The sequence below is a fragment of the Protopterus annectens genome, chromosome 11.part0, assembly GCF_019279795.1.
Source record: "Protopterus annectens isolate FY-2018-M chromosome 11.part0, PAN1.0, whole genome shotgun sequence".
In the NCBI taxonomy this organism is placed as follows: Eukaryota; Metazoa; Chordata; order Ceratodontiformes; family Protopteridae; genus Protopterus; species Protopterus annectens.
The window spans coordinates 1526837099-1526859326 of record NC_056745.1 but is presented as its reverse complement, the minus strand read 5'-3'; positions in this window follow the sequence as shown (position 1 = coordinate 1526859326).

The following is a 22228-nucleotide window of genomic DNA, read 5'->3' as shown; positions in this document are numbered from 1 at the left end:
AAGGACTAAATGGTGGGAGAGCCTGAGAATACATGGGTTTGGACAACATATGTGTAGGGCCCCTAATGCTCGGGACAGGGCAATGTGTGGAGGTGTGTCATGGCTGCGATAACAAGTGGACAATGGATGGTATGCATGTATGTTGAACACGGGAGGGGTGGAGGAACTATGGGTATGAAATTATGGAGCCAGGCATGCCAGAGTTGGATGGGCTGGTTCTAACTGGACCGCCCCATGGAGGTCAGCGAGTTAGTTATAAGTATATATGCATACACACACATGCAGACATCAATATGTAGAAGTACATTCTCTGTAACACATTCATTCCATTTGCAGACATAAATAACATGAATGTGCCCTTACAAATATCGGCAGTAGATAGAATAATAGGTTGTGCATAAGAGGGATGGGACGAAACTGCTAAAACGCAGAAGTGTGTACAATGTCCAAAGTCAGTGCTGTGTTGAAAAAAATCAAATGTGAGGACTTTCCCACACATGGAATCATTCCTGTGATCTGCCTGCTATGGCAACACCAATTACTAAACCGTTCTATATGTAAAAGAAATACACCAAACACATACATAATTAGGCTCTCATGTGTAATGTGTGCGTTACCACATAGTCATACTTATTAATGTATTGTAGTGTCATGTTAATGGGAGTAAGAATGTAATGAAGTATAGAGTCTAATCTTGAAATAAACACATGCGTGTCCCACATGGGACAACCCAAAAATTGCGAATAGTATTCTTTTGGTTGCTCAATTCACCAATGTTTGTTGACTAAACGTTTAGGAGTTCTGAGGATACGTGGAGTGAGTTAACCGATGGGATGGGTCTATAGGAGGAGGGAGTGGCCAATGTGTAGTGGTGTGGATACACTGCGATTCCAACTGGAGAATGGAGGACTGCAGTGTTAGGGAGGCATTGGGGTGTGTGTTTGGAGAACCAGGGGCCATGGGTATATGGGTATATATGCAAATGAAGCAGCACAGCAATAGTGTATTGGTTAGAGCAACCACCTAACGAACAGACATTCCCATACCGAATCCCACTGCATCACATACCATTTACCATTGGTAATCTGTACATGAACATATTGAGACATCTGTCCACTGTATAACCTGCAAAATATCAATTAATGGTTAACTGGAGTGAAGTGTCAGTGTCATAATGAATAAGGCACTAGTAAGCAGGTTTAAGCATCTGTAAACACCAGTAAGCATGTGTAAGTGCATTTGGGTGGGGTATGCATTGCTTTACAGACACACACACATATATATATATATATATATATATATATATATATATATATATATATATATATATATATATATATATACATATGGGTTCACTGCACATTACTGAAAACACATAATCCTGATGCCCAGATTACCGATCCCACAATACCTAATGCCCCCAAGCTTGAGATTTCACAATACCGACACCCGCAATATTGAGTGCTCAAAATTTCAAAATCCACGGCACAACAGCAATGACAAGCAGTTCATGCGATAAGCCAACACCAAACCACATTCCTATGTGCACAACAACACCCTAAGATGTGATACGATAGAAAATGGATAATTACAACAAACCCACATCACCATCACATCTGAACACCATCCCTTGACCCTACCAGTCTTGCGTTCTAGGTGATAAACGTACCCATCTATAATGAGCACCTCCTTACAATTTTGTGATCTGAGGCATGGATAAAGTACATCAACACTACCAGGCACATCATAGGTTGGGTTTGCCATCTCTGCAACATCAGCCGTTGAACAGCTTACATTCTGTTACACCCACTTTTATACTTCCAGGTCTATTGATGTGTAAATAACATTGTTAATATATTTAGTAGTGCACTATTTTCCTGACTTACTAACTTTTCCTGAATTAATAACAACATATGTACGGTAGTATTATACTTCAGCAGTTGGAGTCAGTGTATCACCATTACAGTATTGTGGGCGTCGGTATTGTGAAATCTTGGGCTTGTGGGCATTAGGTATTATGGGCTCAGTATTCTGGGTTTTCGGTAATGTGTAGTGAACCCATATATATATATATATATATATATATATATATATATATATATAAAAAAAAAAATATATATATATATATATATATATACATATATGTATATATATATATATATATATATATATATATATATATATATATATATATATATATATATATATACATATACATATATATATATATATATATATATATATATATATATATATATATATATATATATATATATATATATATGTATAGTTGCAGACATATACATATATATATATATATATATATATATATATATATATATATATATATATATATATATGTGTGTGTGTGTGTGTGTGTGTGTGTGTGCGCGTAGATATACACATATACAGCTATGATAGGAAACAGCACACAAGAATGACATATGTTCACAGGCTATGCCAAATGGAAGTGAGGGGCCCAAGCAAGAAACATGAAACACATAGCATGACCTTCCACCCCCCCCCCCCAGCCAGACATGGGAAACACACACACAAACAATGTAAAAGTGCACTGCTCCCCAGACCACATGCAGGTTACAATCGGGTGGGGGGGTACACAGTGCACCTGTGAATTTTAATCTTGGAACACAGACAGGAGCATCCCTTGCGGGACATCCCAAAAATTGGCAAGACCAAAAGAAGTTGATAGACCATACATTCTGTCTGGGGTGTATACATACTCAAAATACAAGGGTGGGAAATCCTGATGACCCATGGGTTGAGACAATTGTATGAAATTGGTCCCATGAAGTGGAGATTGGGCAGCATGTAGTGGTTTGTCCAGAACTGACCAGGACCCAGAGTAAGGATGGGTGCTGTAGAGGAGGTGTGGGTGGGGGAACTATGGGTATGGGTCTAGGTGTGCAGGTGTTGGCTGATGTGGGCCTATATGGACAGCCCTAGGGATGTAAGCAAATGTGTTCATTGGGCAGAGGCGTCACTCAATGAGCAGCCACACCCACTATGAGTCCCACTGCAGCAAAGTGTAATCTATATGGCAAGGAATGGAATAACTAGATGTAGATGCATATATGTAGAGGTATGTGTGTGTATATCTACCCATAGCGACATAGAGATAAGCCTGTCTCTCTCCGTAGTACAAATGCATACATACAGAGACAGAATACAGATACATACCAACATATAAATATATACATTTGCAGACACCCATGGACCCATATGTTGTTAGATATATATATATATATATATATATATATATATATATATATATATATATATATATATAGACAGCAAAATATCAATATACATGTATGCATACATATACAGATATGTCTGTATATAGTAATGTATATAGATATATAAACTAAAATTAATCGCACTCAAAAAATGAACGAAGAGAAGAAATTTTAACTAAGAAATGAACTTCTTGACAATAACAGCATTCAAAGAATAGTAAATCACACCAATAACTCTTATAGCACTTTAGCGCTTTCATCTTATTTATTATCAAGACTTCTTCAGAAAGACATGTTTCATAACTGTGAGCAGAAACATGTCTTTTTGAAGAAGTCTTGATAATAAATAAGATGAAAACGCTAAAATACTACAAGAGTTGGTGTGCTTTACTATTCTTTGAATGCTGTTATTGTCATGAAGTATATAGATATATATATGTGACTGTAAATATACGCATATATAGCTAGGATATGATACAGCAGTTATGAGTTGCATATGTTCACAGGCCATGCATATGGGGGTGAGGGGTCCAATAAACAAACGTGTAACACGTAGCATCAACCCCCCCACCCCCTAAGCTAGGCCGGTGAGACATACAGACACACAGTAAAAGTAAACACACCATGCTTCCCAGACCACCGGCAGGATACTACCAGTGGGAGGGACCTGCCAGGTCTAATCTTGAAACACAGACATCAATGTCACTTGTGGGACACCAAAACTTAATGATCATTGGAGGCAGTCCCGTTAATGATTCATCAAACCAGGCTGTAGATGTACATGGACCAGTACGTTGTGCAAGCCTGATAACCCATAGGTCGACACAACGTATGACATGTGTCCCTACATGGGGATAGTGGGCATTGTGTAGTGGTGCGTTTATACCCCACCTGCACACACAGTAAGCATGAGTGCTGTAGAGGAGTGGCAGGTGGGGGAACTATGGGAATGCAATTATGGGCCTAGGCATGCAGGTGTTGGCTGGTGCAGTTGTATTAGGACTGCCCCAGGGATGTAGGTAATATTCCAAAATGGGCATAGCTGATGCCCATACCTCTAAACTCCTAAGAGCAAATCCACTGGACAGGACATAAACCACTGGGGGAACAAATAGGGAGCATACCTCTGAACTGCCCCTGATTTCCAGGGACGTCCCTGATTTTGACTCAATTTCTAACTCTGCCCCACTTAATCCCTCCTAAAACTAGTGACATTTGGAGGAAAGGTGGTGAATTACAGATAATGAATAATGACAACAATTGAGTTATAAACATCATTTACCTCAGAAAATGTGTATGAATTCATATGCTCTGAGTCTGTCAATGTGTCAGGTTAATAGCACCAATAATTTAAATGTGTCCCTGATGTTGTTATGCCGTGTCCCTGATTCAGTTTGTATTTTTCCCCAATCATATGAGAGGTCTGATAGGGACAGAAAGCACATATTCCACTGACAACCTTAGAAAGATGATAGAATATTAGGTATGCAGTAACATGACGCGGCTGAAGGATGTGGGTTCCAAAACCCAATTACTTGTTTGTATTGAAGAGTGTCAGTTCCCATGTATTAGCCAGACAGGTGCAGATTGTAAGAGGAACACAACAATAATATGAATCAAACTCTGGACAGGCCGCGGATTCTATACAGTCGAACGGCATGATGTCGCCTAATGGGCAGCCATTCCCAATACTGTAGGCATGTAATCCGATGTAATAGGCATCACAAGGTAATATCGTAGTCCTCACTCCCACCCAGGGGTGTGAGTATCAGATGCAAACACCAAATGCAGTGCAATTGCAAGTGCGGGAGCAAGCGAGTGAAAGCCTGTTTGGCCACCAGTATGTGTGAGTATTACACTGGTAAAGCAATGTAGAGGCTAACTGAGTATAAGAAACTGTAACCGGAGATTAGCATTGCTTAGTTCCATGCAAACCCATGCACACCTGCTCACAACTGCTTTAATCTGCCTTAATCACTCTGTATCCAATGGCCTTGTTCTGCCCAGCAACAAAATAAACGGCCTCTGCAAGGCTCGAAACCAGGATGCTGCACACACAGCTATTGTGATTTACCACTAAGCAATGGCAAATACACAGACATCAGATCTTATCACAAACATATCATCCAGCACAGTCATTCAACAGTATAGGAAATATATTCCATCATGTAGATGTATGTGTGAGTGTTTATGTCCAGATATAGATACATACATATATATATATATATATATATATATATATATATTTTATACATATATATATATATCAAGAACATCCCATGTGACAACAAAGCATTACAATGGAATGAAAAGGGAAACACCAGCAATGCCTGTATTATGTAGTGGTGTTTTCCTATGTAATATCAAGACTCCCTCAGACAGACATGTGTCATTAATACATGCAAACATTTGTACATTGGCCAAATATATCACTCTGTGCATGTTATTTATGTTAACACAGCAGTTCCTGTCTAATCATTATCTGAGAACAGTACACTTCAAGGTGCTTTGTGTGACATTATCATCATGATAAAGGTAAATGGGATAACCATAGAGTGACCGGTAGTGTTGTTTGTACAATGGGGTCATCCGCATCACGTGTACCTGGAACCTTTAGGAGTCATGGATCGTGTGCTTGAGAGACAGGGGTGAGGACAACTGGAGTATGTTGTGATGTATATTATAAGGGTTACATGTGTCCAGTGGACACATTTGTGAAATGGACAGGTAACTATGGGGCAAATGTTGTTCTAGGAACCAATTGGCCTTTTGTTTCCATAGGGTGAGAGTGGGATGTGGGGAACAGAGAGTAGGTATGCTCATGGAGGATAGGTAGGGTAGGATGACACACAAGACAGCATACAGGCTCAGTATATGACACATGTGGGGGGATACACCTTGGACGAGGAGGGATGTTTGACAGTCACAAGCCCATGAGCCCTCAGATGGAAACAGTGGGACGGAGGTCCCCAACCATGGGCAGCCACCACTGCACCAAAATGGTTCCACTTCATATCATCGAATTATCATTTCATTGAATTTCAAATCATCGAGACCAAATCATTGAAAACTCATATCATCGAATCTCAAATCATTGAAAACTATAAAGCAACTAGAAATAACATTCCACAAAGGTTTTACTACATTTATGCAGGGGTACAAGCCCATATGCACCCCCCATGTGGGGGGCTATGCACCTCACACACCTCATAAATAAATATACCAACTCCAAGGTCACACTACAGTGGGGGGGGGAAAGGTAATTTCCTAACCCCACTGTAGTGCGACCTTGGAATTGGTATATTTAATTACGGGGGTGTGCGGGGTGTGGGGGATATAGGGGACTTGCCCCTCTGCATAAACATAGTAAACAGTGTCTGGGATGTTATTTCTATTTGCTTTATAGGTTTCAATGATTTGAGATTCGATGATATGAGTTTTCGACTAAGTGAGTTTTCGACGATTTGGTCTCGATGATTTGAAATTCAGTGAAATGATAATTCGATGATATGAAATGGGACCCACCAAAACAGCTGCAAAGGTGGCAGTGCTGGGGGCTGTCAAGGAGGGGCAGCCTCACCCTGTAAATGTGACACTCTGCCTTCGAGCTGGCATATCTGGCCTTGAAACCCCTTATTGAGCCCCCTATGCACTACGTCCAGGACTGTACAACACGGACATGTTTCTGTCTGGACCTGCTCACAGGGGGAACAAGCCCCATCCTCATTGGCGGTACCACCAAAAGGTAGTGCAGAGCCAACAGAGGTGGAGGTCCAAGGCTGGGCCCCAGATGTGCTGGTGCCTGGTGCCATGGCCAGCTGAAGTGGGACAGAAGGTTCTGCTGGGACCTCCAAACTGATACAGCCTATGGTGTTGCCGTTTAAACACAGATATGGCTTAGTAACAGTTAACAGCATTCAGGATTACTTATAACAGTATGCATAGATATGACCATCAACCCAACACAACGGATGGTATACATTTGCAGAGGGAGCACAACACATGCATATATACTGCATGACATCTGTACAAAGTGTAGAAAACTTGTGTCTGCAGCTATGAACAGTGGCCCATTATTGGCATGTCACTGAGAATCCCAGACAGTGTCTGTCATACAACTGTTTCATGTGACATAGGTCCAATTAGGGATGCAATGGCAGTAACTCATCATTATCACCTTGTACTGACTGCAATCCTCACACTATGAGCCTGCAGTTCACAGCTGTGTGTTCAGTGAGTAACAAAGGAAACAAATGGTTTGACACACTGACCAGTCCACAGATGGCCCTACAGATGGTGGTCCCTCACAAACAGAGCACTGTCTTGTCGGTTTTAAAGCATGCAGAATAGCCATTACCACATACAACTTGTTAAACAGGCATTAGTCTCAATGAAGCATAGCTACACTTACATGCTGTAGTCATGTCTGGCACATCACCTTACTGTCTTTAGGCTATTTCCCACTTTGTATGTTGTTTGAGGAACATCCAGATATCATCTGTGATGCCATTTACCAAACAACAGATCCAGGTACCACTCACAGCGACTGTCATGGGCAAACACCAACATGATGCTCCTAGATATTGTACTGTGTTTCCATGTGATTGACTATGGGAACATCATAACAGTTGTTCCACATGCAATCAGAAAGAGGAGGACTGCAACAGGTGCAGAGGCCATCACCTGATCATGACCATCACTTACAAAACACAAGCTGCTGCTGATCAGGTGTACAACTCCACATCCACCAGAGAGTGTGTGGGAGGGACAGACAGAGGTCAAGTACATCAGAAAAGGGCTTGGAGACTAAAACCTAAACATCATCTGTCACACACCTACTAGTACAGGGGTTCAAACCCCTGACTGACTAGTCATTACTATTACAAGTGCATGTAGTTACTCCATGTGCCACAAAGCTGACATGTTGGTGTGCTGTAAGAACATATATATGTGCTGGTGAGCGACATCTGCAACAGAGATATAGTAGACATACATTAGGTGTAGCGCACATGAATGTCCACAGGAACGGATGTCATTGTCAACACAACCACACTCTCTAATGAACTCACATTGAGACTCTTTGCCAGGCCCACAAATACACTTCTAAACTACTTAGTTTGCCACACTGCAGTAATGCACAGGTACTACATGCACCACAGGGGATATCCGGAGTTTCTATGGTTTAGGGCATGTGAACATGTTTGACATCTGTCGGTATGCCAATGGGAGTTATACTGGGAGTGACTGTGGTTGGGAGCATCATACCCCACATGCAGACACAAGGTGCCAGTTCTGACATGCATGTGTGCATTGCTTCATGGGTGTGTATTGGTTGGCTGTGCAAGATGGCTGTACAAGGCTGGGTGAGGGGTAATTCTTGGCATCACACCACCCGACAATGGTGTGCAGTGTGGTACAGGGGTGCAGTGTCTGCAATGTCCCACACAGATGGGTACTGTATGAACTGTCCTGACATCCTGGTTACCATTGTGTAAGGCCATAGCTTTGCAATGCATGCCATGTCTGTGTTTGGTAGTCCTTGACATGGACAATGCCTGGGATGTGCACATCCCATAATAATGTACAGTGACATGTACAGGTGTACCTGGTTTGGCTGGTACATGTTGTGTACACAGACTGTTATCCTCTAATATGCCAATACTGGCCTAGTGTGGCAGGACCTGCTTATAGACAGCAGGTTGACCCTGCACCTGCATTGATAGCATGATACAGGTATTCCCTGCTGTCAGTGTCATCAGTCCATACAGGGCACATGTGTAAAGCATTGTATGGCCTCTGTGGATCACATTTGATGGCACCGCATATATTGCAGACATCCAGTGGGGAACATAGTTAAGGTACATTGCCTGCAATTATGTGTCTATTGTACTGCTGCACATGGTGCAATGCCCTCTGCAGCCCACTGTAATCACACTATACCTGCTATCTGTCATCAATGTGCAGGGTACTACCAACATAGGGGGATATTCTAGGCAAGTGCTTTTGTGTATGACACATGGGTTCAGACCGTATTCCGGGTAATAGTAGGGTTGCATACTTTGTTTACCAGGCCTTTTGCCAGATGTAGGGGTATGGCTTGCCAATGCAGTCCCATGGCTGACTGACATCTGTACTCCTCGTGAGGTGGACATTGTGACATATAATACGGACACCATATAGGAAAACTACAAAATCTGCTCTCCAACATGTCCAGTGGTTAGACACTCATAGCCACCTCCACACAGGCTCTGACTGTCAAAAACACACCTGCCATATCTTGGAATTGAACCCCTACCTAACTAGTGTAGCACACTACAGCATTATGCAGTTACAGCATGCACTACAGAGATTACTGGGTTACAGCAGTCCCAGAGGTATATCACTAGGTGGGTGACAACAGCAGGATTGCCAAAGGTGATTATGTTAATTGTAAAGAGTGTGCATAGTCTAAAAACCATTGTTCTTGTTTCAGGCAGACAAAGACACACAGTTGGCTTCTTTTGGAATAGAACCCCCTACCTAACTAGTTTATTACAATACAGCAATACACAGTTATAGCATGTGCTATGGAGAATACTGGGTTATAACAATCCCAGAGGTGTATTTCTAGGTTGGTGACATCAGCAGGATTGCCAAAGGTGGTCATGTGAATTGTAAAGAGTGTGCATACTCTAAAAGACATTATTACTTTCTCAGGCAGACAAACACACAGTTGGCCTCTCTTGGAATAGAACACCTACCTAACTAGTTTATCACACTATAGCAATATGCAGTTACAGCACATGCTATGGAGAATATTAGGTTACAACAATCCCAGAGGTGTATTTTTAGGTGGGTGACATCAGCAGGATTGCCAAAGGTGGTCATGTGAATAGTAAAGAGTGTGCATACTCTAAAAGCATTGTTTCTTTCACAGGCAGGCAGACAGACCCATACACACAGTTGACCTGTCTGGGATTAGAACACCTACCAAATGAGTTTAACACACAACAGCATGTGCCATGGAGAATACTGGGTTATAGCAGTCCCAGAGGTGGATTCATAGGCAGGTGACATCAGCAGGATTGCCAAAGATTGGCATTCCAAGTATACTGCGAGTTGTACATGTCTGTTACCTGCGTGTACCTGCTGCTTACTGTCATGAAAACACATTTACACCTGCTTACAAGTGTCTTATGAAGTCCTAATTGACAGTATCAACAAGGCTTACAGGTATTGAACCCTGGACCATGCAAAGTGAGATCACTGGATGTACCAATAAGTCATCTGGATTGTATACATGTTGCATGGAGTCTATAATGCACATCCTACTACAGGTATTCTACAGTACTGAAAACAAATGGGACAGTCACTTTGTGTACATATGTACAGTACCCTTGAATGTACTCTGTGGAACAACAAAGACAAGTCTACATTTGTACAACTGTCATAGCTACATATATATATATATATATATATATATATATATATATATATATATATATATATATATATATTATATACACATCTGAACACCCATTGTGACACAGAAGGAACTGACGTGTACACAAAACAGAGGCATCTCTTGTGTTATAACATTTAAATCATAAGCAGTTCACCAGAGAAGGGATGGTTGTTGTGTATGTGGAGTTTGGGGTGACGAATGATGGCTAATGTAATCTACCCCGGGGATTGTGGAGTTAGGGTGGGGGGAATGATGGGTATGGACCTACACCCCAGCGACTGATTCTGTGTCACTGCTCAACAGTGGCACAGGAAAATAACATACCCAACTGTAGTCATGCTTGACTGTGTATTCTTTACCATTCCTAACTATGTAATACTTTGTAGACATCTGTCACCACAGATGGCTACCATTGTGTGCTAAAAGACATTACACATGTGTATGCCTGGCTACAGGGTAGTCACACACACACAAACATGCACACACTTGCCAGTATTGTGCATACACATCTTGCCTATGTAAAGCTAACTAGTACAGTGGCATGCAGTTGGGGTATGTGCCACAGAACACATAAAATTACACTTACTCTGATTCCACTTCTGAGCTGGGTGACATCACAGGACATCACAGGACTGGTTACTTGCAGTGGTGAGGGGGGAAGAGAGAGGTTTAGCAGTTGACAAGGATAAAGGCCAGTGCAAAAGGAGGTATCTCTTTGCAATGCAGCAAAAGGATGCAGACACAAATAAACACACACTTGCTGATACACACACTCAGGCATTTGTTGTCACACACAAACTCACTCACACAGTTGCCAGTGGTGGGATCAGAACTCCTGCCTATCTACAAATCACTATTACAGCACTATACAGTTACGAGATGTGCCACAGAGATTACACATTCCAAGGCAATCAGACTGCCCTTCTATGATTGAGGACAATAACAGGGAGACTGACAGTCAGAAAGTACATAGCTGTAGACCTGTGTATTTAAAGTAGGTGTCCATTACAACCTGTGTGCACAAACAAGACACATCATCTGCAGGTAGGCCTGAGAGGTATAGTTGTAGCACAACAGGAACCTGAACTGGAGTATGGCCATCTGTGGAATGGACAAGTACTATCACTATACAGGGTTACAGTGGGCATGCTCATACACTTAGTAGCACAGGGCTGTTTGGGATGCACTATGACTACAACTACACAAGGTTATACTGGGCATGCTCATACACTTAGTAACAAAGGGCTTGTTGGATGCACTGTCTCAAATTACACAAGGTGGCAGTGGGTATGCTCATACACTTAGTAGCACAGGGCTGTTTGGGATGCACTCTGATAATAACCACTGAAGGCCACAGTGTTCATGCTCAAACACTTACATGTACAGAACACATTGTAATGGACTGCTATTGTAAACACACAGGTTTACAGCTAGGTACATCTTACTTGTCAGTATATATGCACATCATACTGGTTTACTACCTGATACCTGTATGTGGCCCATAAATGGTATATCTGTGTCTGTGCTCTGTGATACACATGCATTCATGTACATGAAGTACTGACATATATATGTTACGTATACACATTCATGCATTTATGGACGTGACAGACAATAGGTTACCTGGGTTGCACAGGCAGATGCTACCTAAAGCATGTGTTACACACCTTGCTGTCCTGAAAGGCATACATTGATATCAGGTTGTGGACAGTGGCATTATATGTGGAACAGTGGCATGTGCAAGCATAATGTGTGAGCCACCTTGTGTAATGGTACTGAGGTGCAGGTGTCAAGATGACCTCTCCTGGCTGTGTTAGTAGTTGTCATTATTAGCAGGACTGCTACCCTAAGTATATCTCACATTGGTCATATACACAAGTTCTGCTGCTGCCCGTCACCTTACATGAGGCATTTGCTACCAAGCACATTAATGCCACATGCAGTGATATCATGGTATGATTGGCAACTGCTAGACCAAAACAATGAGCCAATGTCCTGCTGTTATTATGAGGTTGTCCAGTGTCTGTCATTCCGGGCTGTTATGACCGAATGACGAGACTTCAACACAGAGCACATGCATCCATGTTACACATGTGTGTGGATAATACCTAGATTGCATTAACCATATAGCCGCATTCCAAGGCAAATGTCCTACACCCAGAAGTAACACCATGACACCTACATGACAATTGAATTGGATGCTTATGCTAACCAGTGCTAGATGTGTGGCTTTAGCCATCCATTTTCTCAATGTAAAACTTACACTGGGGAATACTGACATTTGTGCAGTGAAGAACACCTGGCTGAAGGCTCTGTAGTGCACAATTGCACTACCACCATTTAACTCAGATCCAGACATGTGGGCCATAACAGTGGTATGGACCATTCCAGGTGGTAGTGTACACATATTCATAAAGGCTACTCACATGTAAGGACCACTACTCCAACATAACACATCTCAGATGAATCAGGTACAGGTGACAGTGGCAAATGCTACATTCTAGGTTGTATCCTCATATACATCCACCACCTTGTTCCCAGACTAACAACACACATCCATATGTAGTATGACATAGTATGGTAGATCACCAGATAACTCTCGATTGGTGGACTGTACCTAGGCCTACATCAACTGTGCAAAGTATCCATGTACAGACACAGCTTCATAATGTGTTATGCAATGCAGTAATACCACTGTTTGTAACCAGCTCAGTTGTACACATACCAGGGTCCCTCGGATGTTGTCAGCATTAACACGGTTGACTGTTGTTGTACACCAGTAAACAACACCCTCATGGTTGGATATGACCTAACTGTACCTGCCCTGGATATATACATCCCACACTCATACAACATAAATGACATTACCATAGCTTTCATTATCCTTTCTACATACAGGTGGCTACAGTCATTACACACATGCACATGGCAGATAGCATGCTAACAGTATATAAAGTTTGATATCTATGTTGACAGAGATAATATTCCTTCTCTACTTGCCACCCATGACACCTATCATATCATACAACACCCCATGTGGCATGTATGTCTTTAGACATGTCCACCTAATGCAATGTTTACAAACATATCCAAATAACAGGATGATAGGACTTACACAAGGCTTGTATTGACAGACACAGGGAAATCCAGCTCTGGTCTGTATGTTCCTAAGTAGTCACAGGTGATATGTTCATGATATGTGCAGCCATGTGTGGCTACACCTTCTACATATACCCCATGTCAACAATTGCAAGCCATGCATGCTGTGTGCTGTCTGAACATTAGCCTTAGTACCACAATAGCCAGTACATACTGGGGTGAGATGTTTACAAGCCACAGACCTCGCACATGCTTGAATGAGTGTACTGCCTAGCTCTAACAGAGCACATTGCTGGCACTTTTCCAGTAAACATGAGGTGTGTGTGGCAAACATGATGTGCTCACATTTGACCATTACAGTGCCCTTGCTTCACCATGGCACTGTCAAGTAGCATTTTGTAGGGGCATGACATGGAATAATGCTGTGTGTGTCTCGCTGATATGTGCTGTTTTAATATATGTACACTTGGCTACTTGGTGAAAGTGATGGTGTCCTACCAGTACATGAATACAGCATCCATTATGGTGTAATGCTCGGCTATGTTTCACACATGGTGTGGGGAAGGTGTGGAAAATATCCTCTTGACCTGCTAATGCACTTACTGAAGTAGACCGCATATGTGTACATGTATTGATGTTTGTGTAAATTCCATGTGTGTGCAGTGTCTGATGTCTGAAGGTGACTGTTGTCTTAGTACATCATGCTGTTGCAATACAGCCTCGACATTGCCAACTGTATATGGTGATATGCTCTAAGTACAGTAGGCTGTACATGAGGTATGGACAGATGTTTGGACATGACTTCTAAGTGGTGGGGCTTCTTTGCAGATGAATGATTACTGAGGACAGCTCACTGGTGTGTTACAACAAGTCCTACAATAACCTGTGCAACTGCTAAGGTCAGGTTTTGTTAATTGAAGTGGAAGACAGACAGCGTAGAATGCTGTAAGGGTGACACTGAAGGCAAACCTCATGACACCTGTAACAGTAATACCTCCCCTGTGCATATATTGTTCATATATCAGCACCACTGTAAAAGGACAGAATCAGTAAGCATTGTACTGGATGCAATAGTGCTGTACTTCTGTAGTACCTATCATGAGATAGGCAGGTGTTTGATTCACAGTACTGGAACATGTGGGTGTGTGTGTCCATATATGTCACATATGGTTGGGAATACATCTCACATGTTATCACTCTCCTGAACACTGTTGTTGACACCAGTACAGAGTGAAGTGTAGAAAGAAAGGCATAGGCAGGTGGTTAAACCTCACACATGTAAAGTGTCTGTATGTGTGTGACATAGGTGTATATCTTTGTGAATGCCACAGTGTGTGTGTGTGTGTGTGTGTGTGTGTGTGTGTGTGTGTGTGTGTGTGTGTGTGTGTGTGTGTGTGTGTATGGCTGTCCATGTGTATGGCTGTCCGGTTCCTGGAGTGAGGCTGTATTTTACCATAGTGAAATGTTAATGCCCCCCATCCACTCAATGCACTCTAGCGTCCCTGTTGATATCATCAATCATAGACGGTCATTCTAACCGCCTGTTAATATGTACATCCTGGGGTGTCACCTGTTGTTACATAGCCTACTGATGAACCCCTCTCCCCACATACACTCACTGCACTGTAGTATCCCTGTCAATGCCCACTATCTTAGGCCATTCCAACTACCTGTGCATGTGTAATCTTTGTGGCACGTCTTGCAATTGCCACATGACCTGTGTCTGCCAGGGGTTGCACGGGCACTACCAGGCAGAGGTCCAGGTCGGGTACTGTCTGATGACACATGTCCACTGGAATTGTTTTCTTGTTGGGACCATCCAGGACCATGTGCACGTGGCCTGCTTTGTCCTGGTGTGGACTTCACAGCACCAGCTGAACTGCTGCTGCTACCGCCACTATAGGAGTGGGCATGTGCAGTAGCATGTTTACGTAGACCTTCAACAAGAAATGTAGCTGACCTACGTCCACATGCCTGATGCCTCACTCCCACCAGATGTTCCAGCACAGACATTCCATGCTCGAGGATTGACATGCCATGGTCAAGGACTCCCACCATGTCACCCAATCATCTATCCAAAACATCTACAAGATGATGGTGAGCATTTGCAAGTGCCTGGATGTTGTTAGTTAATGAATGTACAGCAGCCCTCTGAAGCCTCAGACCTTCTCTTCTGTGCCATTCTGCACATGTCTGCACCTCCATTACAGCCCAAAACATGCATCTGGTGACTCCAGCTGATGTGATTTGTGTTGCAGGGGCATGTTGGCCAGTCTTCCTCCTACGAGCAGCACTGGGAACATGCCTGTGTGGGACATCACCAGTCTGTGGACTGGGATCATGGTGTGTAGGCACACCTGCCATAGTCACCATCCTCTATGGCCAGTGGTGATGGGGTATGTGCAGGCAAGGGAACTGTGTGCGAGGATGAGGGGGGAGACAAGAGGAATGGCAACCAATGGCACCGATTCAGCCCCTGACAAACCTGCCTGTGCCTCAATCATACTATCATCACTGCTAGGGTCTGTGGGGACACTAACATCAGGTGGACTGCAGGAGAGCAATGCACCTACATCAACACCTGTGAGGGGAAGACAAGAACTGTACATTACAAGTTATACCAAACATACACAGACAGACAGAGACACACACAGACAGACACAGACACACACAGACAGAGACACACATATAGACAGGCACACACACAAACACACACACACATACACACACACACACACACACACACACACACACACACACACACACACACACACACACACACACACACACACACACACACACACACACACACACACACACACACACACAGACACACACACACACAGACACACACACACATACAGAAACACACACACACACAAACAGAGACATACACACAGACAGAGACACACACACACAGACACACACACAGGCACACACACACACAGACACACACACATACACACACACACACACACATGCAGGTGATATGGCAGATGGCATTCAGCTTAGATAATTATAGTTTCAGCTTAGACAATTATAGTGGTAGTTATCATACATCCCTGAATTGCACACAACAGCATGCATGTGTTATAGCAGATGACATGCACCTCACACAATTATAGTGGTGGTTAGCATACATACCTGTATTGCACCATTTGTGTTAGTAGCCTATGTCCCATACCTGCAACACAATGCATGCACTTTGCACCATTGCACCACACAGCCATGGTGTCTGCAACATACACCACATGTTAACAGACCATTGCTAACCTTTGTACATCTGCCACTGATGCTTTGTGTTGGCCACCTCCCCTATGTGTGAGGACATGAGCAGTAGGGTATGTCGACTGCATACTATGGTTGCCTGAGCCCTAGCTTGCATATCTCCCCCAAAGCAGTGCATGTCTGTTCAGCATTATTCCACCTACCCCTGAGCTGAGTATAGACATTGTGCATGTGGCTGTACACACATGTTTGACATGGCTGTCCCTACTTTGCAATGGTGTCACAGACCAGCATAGGTTTACAGTACACAGGACTGCTGTGTGGTGTATGATCTTGTCAATCACATGTAGTATGACATGTCTTTTGCTGACATGTTGAATGACATGCATACATGTATAACACAATGGTGTCCTTTCCAATCTACAGTATGGTAATAGTGTCCCAATGCAGGGACGTGTTATACTAACATGGACCTTCAGCTGATGCAATGTTGTCTGTCCACCCTACAAATATGCAGGGACATACTGCACATTGAGCTGATGTGCATAGCTATTGCCGAGCATCATGTGGCTTCACAATTGCTATACAGTGTGAGCTACTGACACAGTTCATAGCCATGAATATGTTCACATACAATACATATCTAATGTGGAATGTGACCCACGTCATCGAGGAGTACACACAATAAACCCTAATGTGAAATGTGTGACACAGGTCACAGAAGTGTATACGGATGATACCCCTGCACATCTGCAACCATATTACTGATACCTGGCAACTATGCCAACACATGGCTAACTTACAAGTATTCTATGTCCCACATGTCATCTGTGTACCTCACACACATGAGGAGCAGGCATGACAGTGATGTCTGACACCAGCAAGGTGAATGTACTGTATCTGTGGCTTGATGTGGATGTATGTGTATGTTGTGCAATACATGTATGTATTTGGATACTGTATATGTGAATGCTTCCATGTCATAACACACTCCAGATGTTCAAGACATGTTATGCATTGTTTCATGTTATGCCTACACAAGCTGTGCACAGGCCTGTATGATGTTTGTTGTTTCACATATGCAATATCACCATTACACAAAGGCCATAGTTGTATTGTGTTGAGCCAATGTACAACAGGGTGTACACACATCTACATCACTTCTACTGTTTGTTTTGCTTCATGTCTCTTGCCATCCTCCATGGCCATGTGTACACATGTTCAGTCAAATGGTTGTGATGGCCATCTTATTTCACACATCAGTGTTATCCCATATGACATGCACCCATAGATGTCATATGCTCCACTGAGGACAGGGTTATGCAGACAAAGGGTGGTATGTATATGATGTGAGACATGTTTTGCAGGATAGTTGAGCATTGTTGCAGTCAGTCTACTACATGTCATGGGCATGTCAGATAGCACATGCCATTGTGTGACATTCATAGCAAGGGTATACTCCACAAGGGTGTATCCTGTGGGCCGGGCATACTTCAGCTCCAACACATTTAGTGTGTGTGCACACATATGCTCTCTGTACAGTACTGTTTGCATTCCCATGTGTACTGCTGATATGTAGTACCTGTCCCTACAGTGGAACACACCTCCAACATAGTATTCACTGTTATCCACACATCTGGCAATGACAGTTTGGAAGGTTTAGTCTAGGTGTTTCATATAGTCTTCAATTGCTTCACATAGGTAAACAGTGTGATGAATGGCAGGTCTGACCAGTGTCCATTATCAGGACCATCATACATTATGTGTAAATGTGTTATGGCAAATAGCATGCAATTAATATGTTCGTACATTATCAAGCCTGGTAAATAATAACAATCTCACCTGACACAGGCTGTTGTCACTGCAAAATGCCAAAGGTACCTAAACAGGAGTGTCACAGCAGTAAGATCATTATCCACACCTGTGTTGCAGCTACAGGGTGCAATGTCTATGTTAGCACATAAGCCATTACAATACACTATACTATGGAGTATGCACATCTGTGCATACATAGAGTAGCAGACTATAGTATGTGGCATGTGTGCATACATGCCTTGCATATGATGTTACATTATATATTGTACAGTAACACATGCAACTATGTGATATATGGTTGTGTTTTATGTGCAGTAGTGACTTACCAGGAAACTCCAGGCTCAGTGGTTGAGAGACACCCACCTTCACAATACCAGCTAAAACCTGTGGATGGAGGTCTGCAGGTGTCCCCAGGTTGGCCAACAGCTCCTCGGTATGTGTGAGTGGGGGCTAGGTGAGTGCCCCCCCCCACCTGTTGCACCTTGTTCCCTGGCGATTGCATTAGTACCATGTTCCACCCATCTTATCAGGTCAGTGCAGTGTTGGCGCACCTGCTGATAGGTGCGATTGTGACCACCAACATCATTTACCCTCCTGCAGAGTTCCTCCCACAGGGCATCCTGCTGCTGTGCATCCTGCGGCACATAGCTAAAGAGCATTGTGTAGTTGTCGAGGAGGTATGGGATGAGGACCTCATCCTCCAAGTGGCTGTATGGCAGCAGTCTGCTACGTGACATACCCGGAAGATGTAACAATGGAGACAGATCACAGTAACTCACAGAGAAGTACAGCTGAACATACATATGTATCACACTTATTAAGATTACAAGTGCATCTTTGTAGATCTATATGACACTAGCACCACTGACATGTATAAATCACACACATTTGACACCTACTGGTGATGTGATGTTATCGCCATATATGTGTGTGTCATGTGATGACATTGCTCATACACCATGTGGATGTTGTCTTGACATGAGCATGTCTGTTTGCTTGTAGTGGTGGCTTTACCAATCAGCACATGCCTGGATGTGTTCACATTAATGCAATCAACCTTAATTCTGTGTATATGCCACATATATAGGCATACATATCCATTAGGGACATGACGTGTGACCCTGCAGACTTGCAAGCATGTATGTCTTTTTCCATATACATCTACATGGCACTGTACAGCCGCGTAGCATCCTGCCATGTATTCCTGTGTTGCACATGTGTAACACATGGGACAATAGCTAGCCTGATGCTATTTGCAGGGCTGGGTATCAACTATGGCATTTATGGTCATAGTGATCTAGTAGGCTATATGCCCTGGGCCATTTATGAGCCTAGGCAGACAGGTTACCTAGCTGAAGGCAACAGACAGGTAAGTTTCAGTGGCCAGTTCAAGCAGTGCCACAGAGCTGATACACATGGTTACTGATATATTTGGCATGCAGTCATCACACCATGTCACAGAGAGGGGCGATGTGCAGCTTCTCTGGACAGGGATGCATAGTATGGCAAGAGTATGTTAAGTGTATGGGACAGGGATCTGTCAGGCATGTTGTGATCCTTGTACTAGAAAAGTGGATGTCCATGACGTATGTGTTTATTTGAGATCAGGATGTGTTAAGTGTAGCATGTCCAACACCTCTGGGTTGGACATGGCTTTATTCAAGGTAGGCTGCATGCTACATAGTGCAGCTAAGGATTATGAAGGGCAGTGTAGTCCATCTACACATGGGCAATAACCCTTAAAGGAAATATGTGGTATATTATGGGTCACATGGGTGTTGAGAATGGCTGAGCAGTTATCTCTATATTCCTAGATGGCACCCTGTCATGATTAGAGGTGCAACATACAACTATCTGTCTTTTGTGGTGATGTAGCTATCAAAGGGAAGTACTGTCCAGCTGCATTCCATACATAGAGTTGCCATTATGTTAACTGCTGCCTAGGTGGTAGTCAATGGGTACAGGGTTTGTAACATAGAGGATGACAATGCAATACTTAGCTGTCAGATTGTGGCCATATATCACACACCACACATCTGACACACTAAGGCCCTTTTGTATGTTGAACACAGCACACAATTTGTTGACTATTGCCCCTAGTTCATAGTCATTTGCAGACATAAATAGGGTGATGCCTTTTGTGTTAGTCTATGTGGTATAGATAACAAAGAGGGGGAGTAACAGGAATGACCCCTGTATTACTGTGGCTGGCACTGGTTTGATGTGCATGTATTTGTCAGACACCTTCTATAGTGTGGTTTCTGCCAGCAGTCCAGTTGCCAACCACTCCTGTGACATAGGAATATACACCTGGTTTACTGAGTGTAGCTGGAACACAGTATGGGTGATGGTGTCCTATGACCTGGCAAGGTAATGATATGCAGTGTGAATCAACCGTACTGTCATCTACATCTGTACCGAGTACATCAAATTCATTGATCACAGTTCATGGCTTTACAGACCAGATTCAGCAGGGTAGATTTGCACTATGTCCCATTATCAATGGTGTCTCCCCCTTTTTGGGGTGGGATAACTGTTGCTGTGCACCATTCGGTGTGTACCCAGCCTGACATGGAGCTATGATTGAACATGATGTGTATGTGGAGAGCTGAATGTTCTTACATTTGTGTAGGATACACCCTAGGATGTTGACAGGTCCCAAGAAAGCTGTATGTATGGCTTTAGAGAGTGCAGCTTGTACCTGCATAGTCGTTAGTACAGGGGCCCTGTAGTGTACATGGATATATTACTAAGTGTACCTGTTGGGGGGGTGGGAGTGGGTTTAGGTTCTCCGAGAACCTATCTGGATGAACGGGTGCTATATCTGTAGGTGCAGTACTTCCCATGCCATAGTGCTGTGCAGCATGGCAGGTCTTGTCATTGCTATTACAATTAATGACACAGCTATAGAATGCTCTGTACTTGGCCTCATAATATGTGGCTGATTAGTTTCACAGTAGCTTTGCGTGGTTTTATATGGAGTATCTGCATCTTACTGTGGCTAACCAGGGATCACCTACACTCATGTGTGTCCACTCTTGCAACAGGTACTACCTTCTGTGGTACAATTTAAAACATGGTACCACCAGTTTGCCTTCTTGTTTGTGTTGGGTTGAATCCTGGTTCTGTTGCAATGGCACAATCACTGGACATATGTGACTGCTTAAGGTTCATTTGTGTAGGATTCAGCATTTGCACATGCATTGTCTATCTGCATGGGTGCCATGACACTCACCACTCTGCTCTTAGGAAACATAACATTGGCATTGGAGACAAACTATGTGGAGCATACTGTTAGCCCTGTGTGTGTGACTACTGTGATCCAGGTCAGTGGGGTCAATGGAATCCAACATGCATTGAGCGCAGGTTTTGGTACATGAGTAGC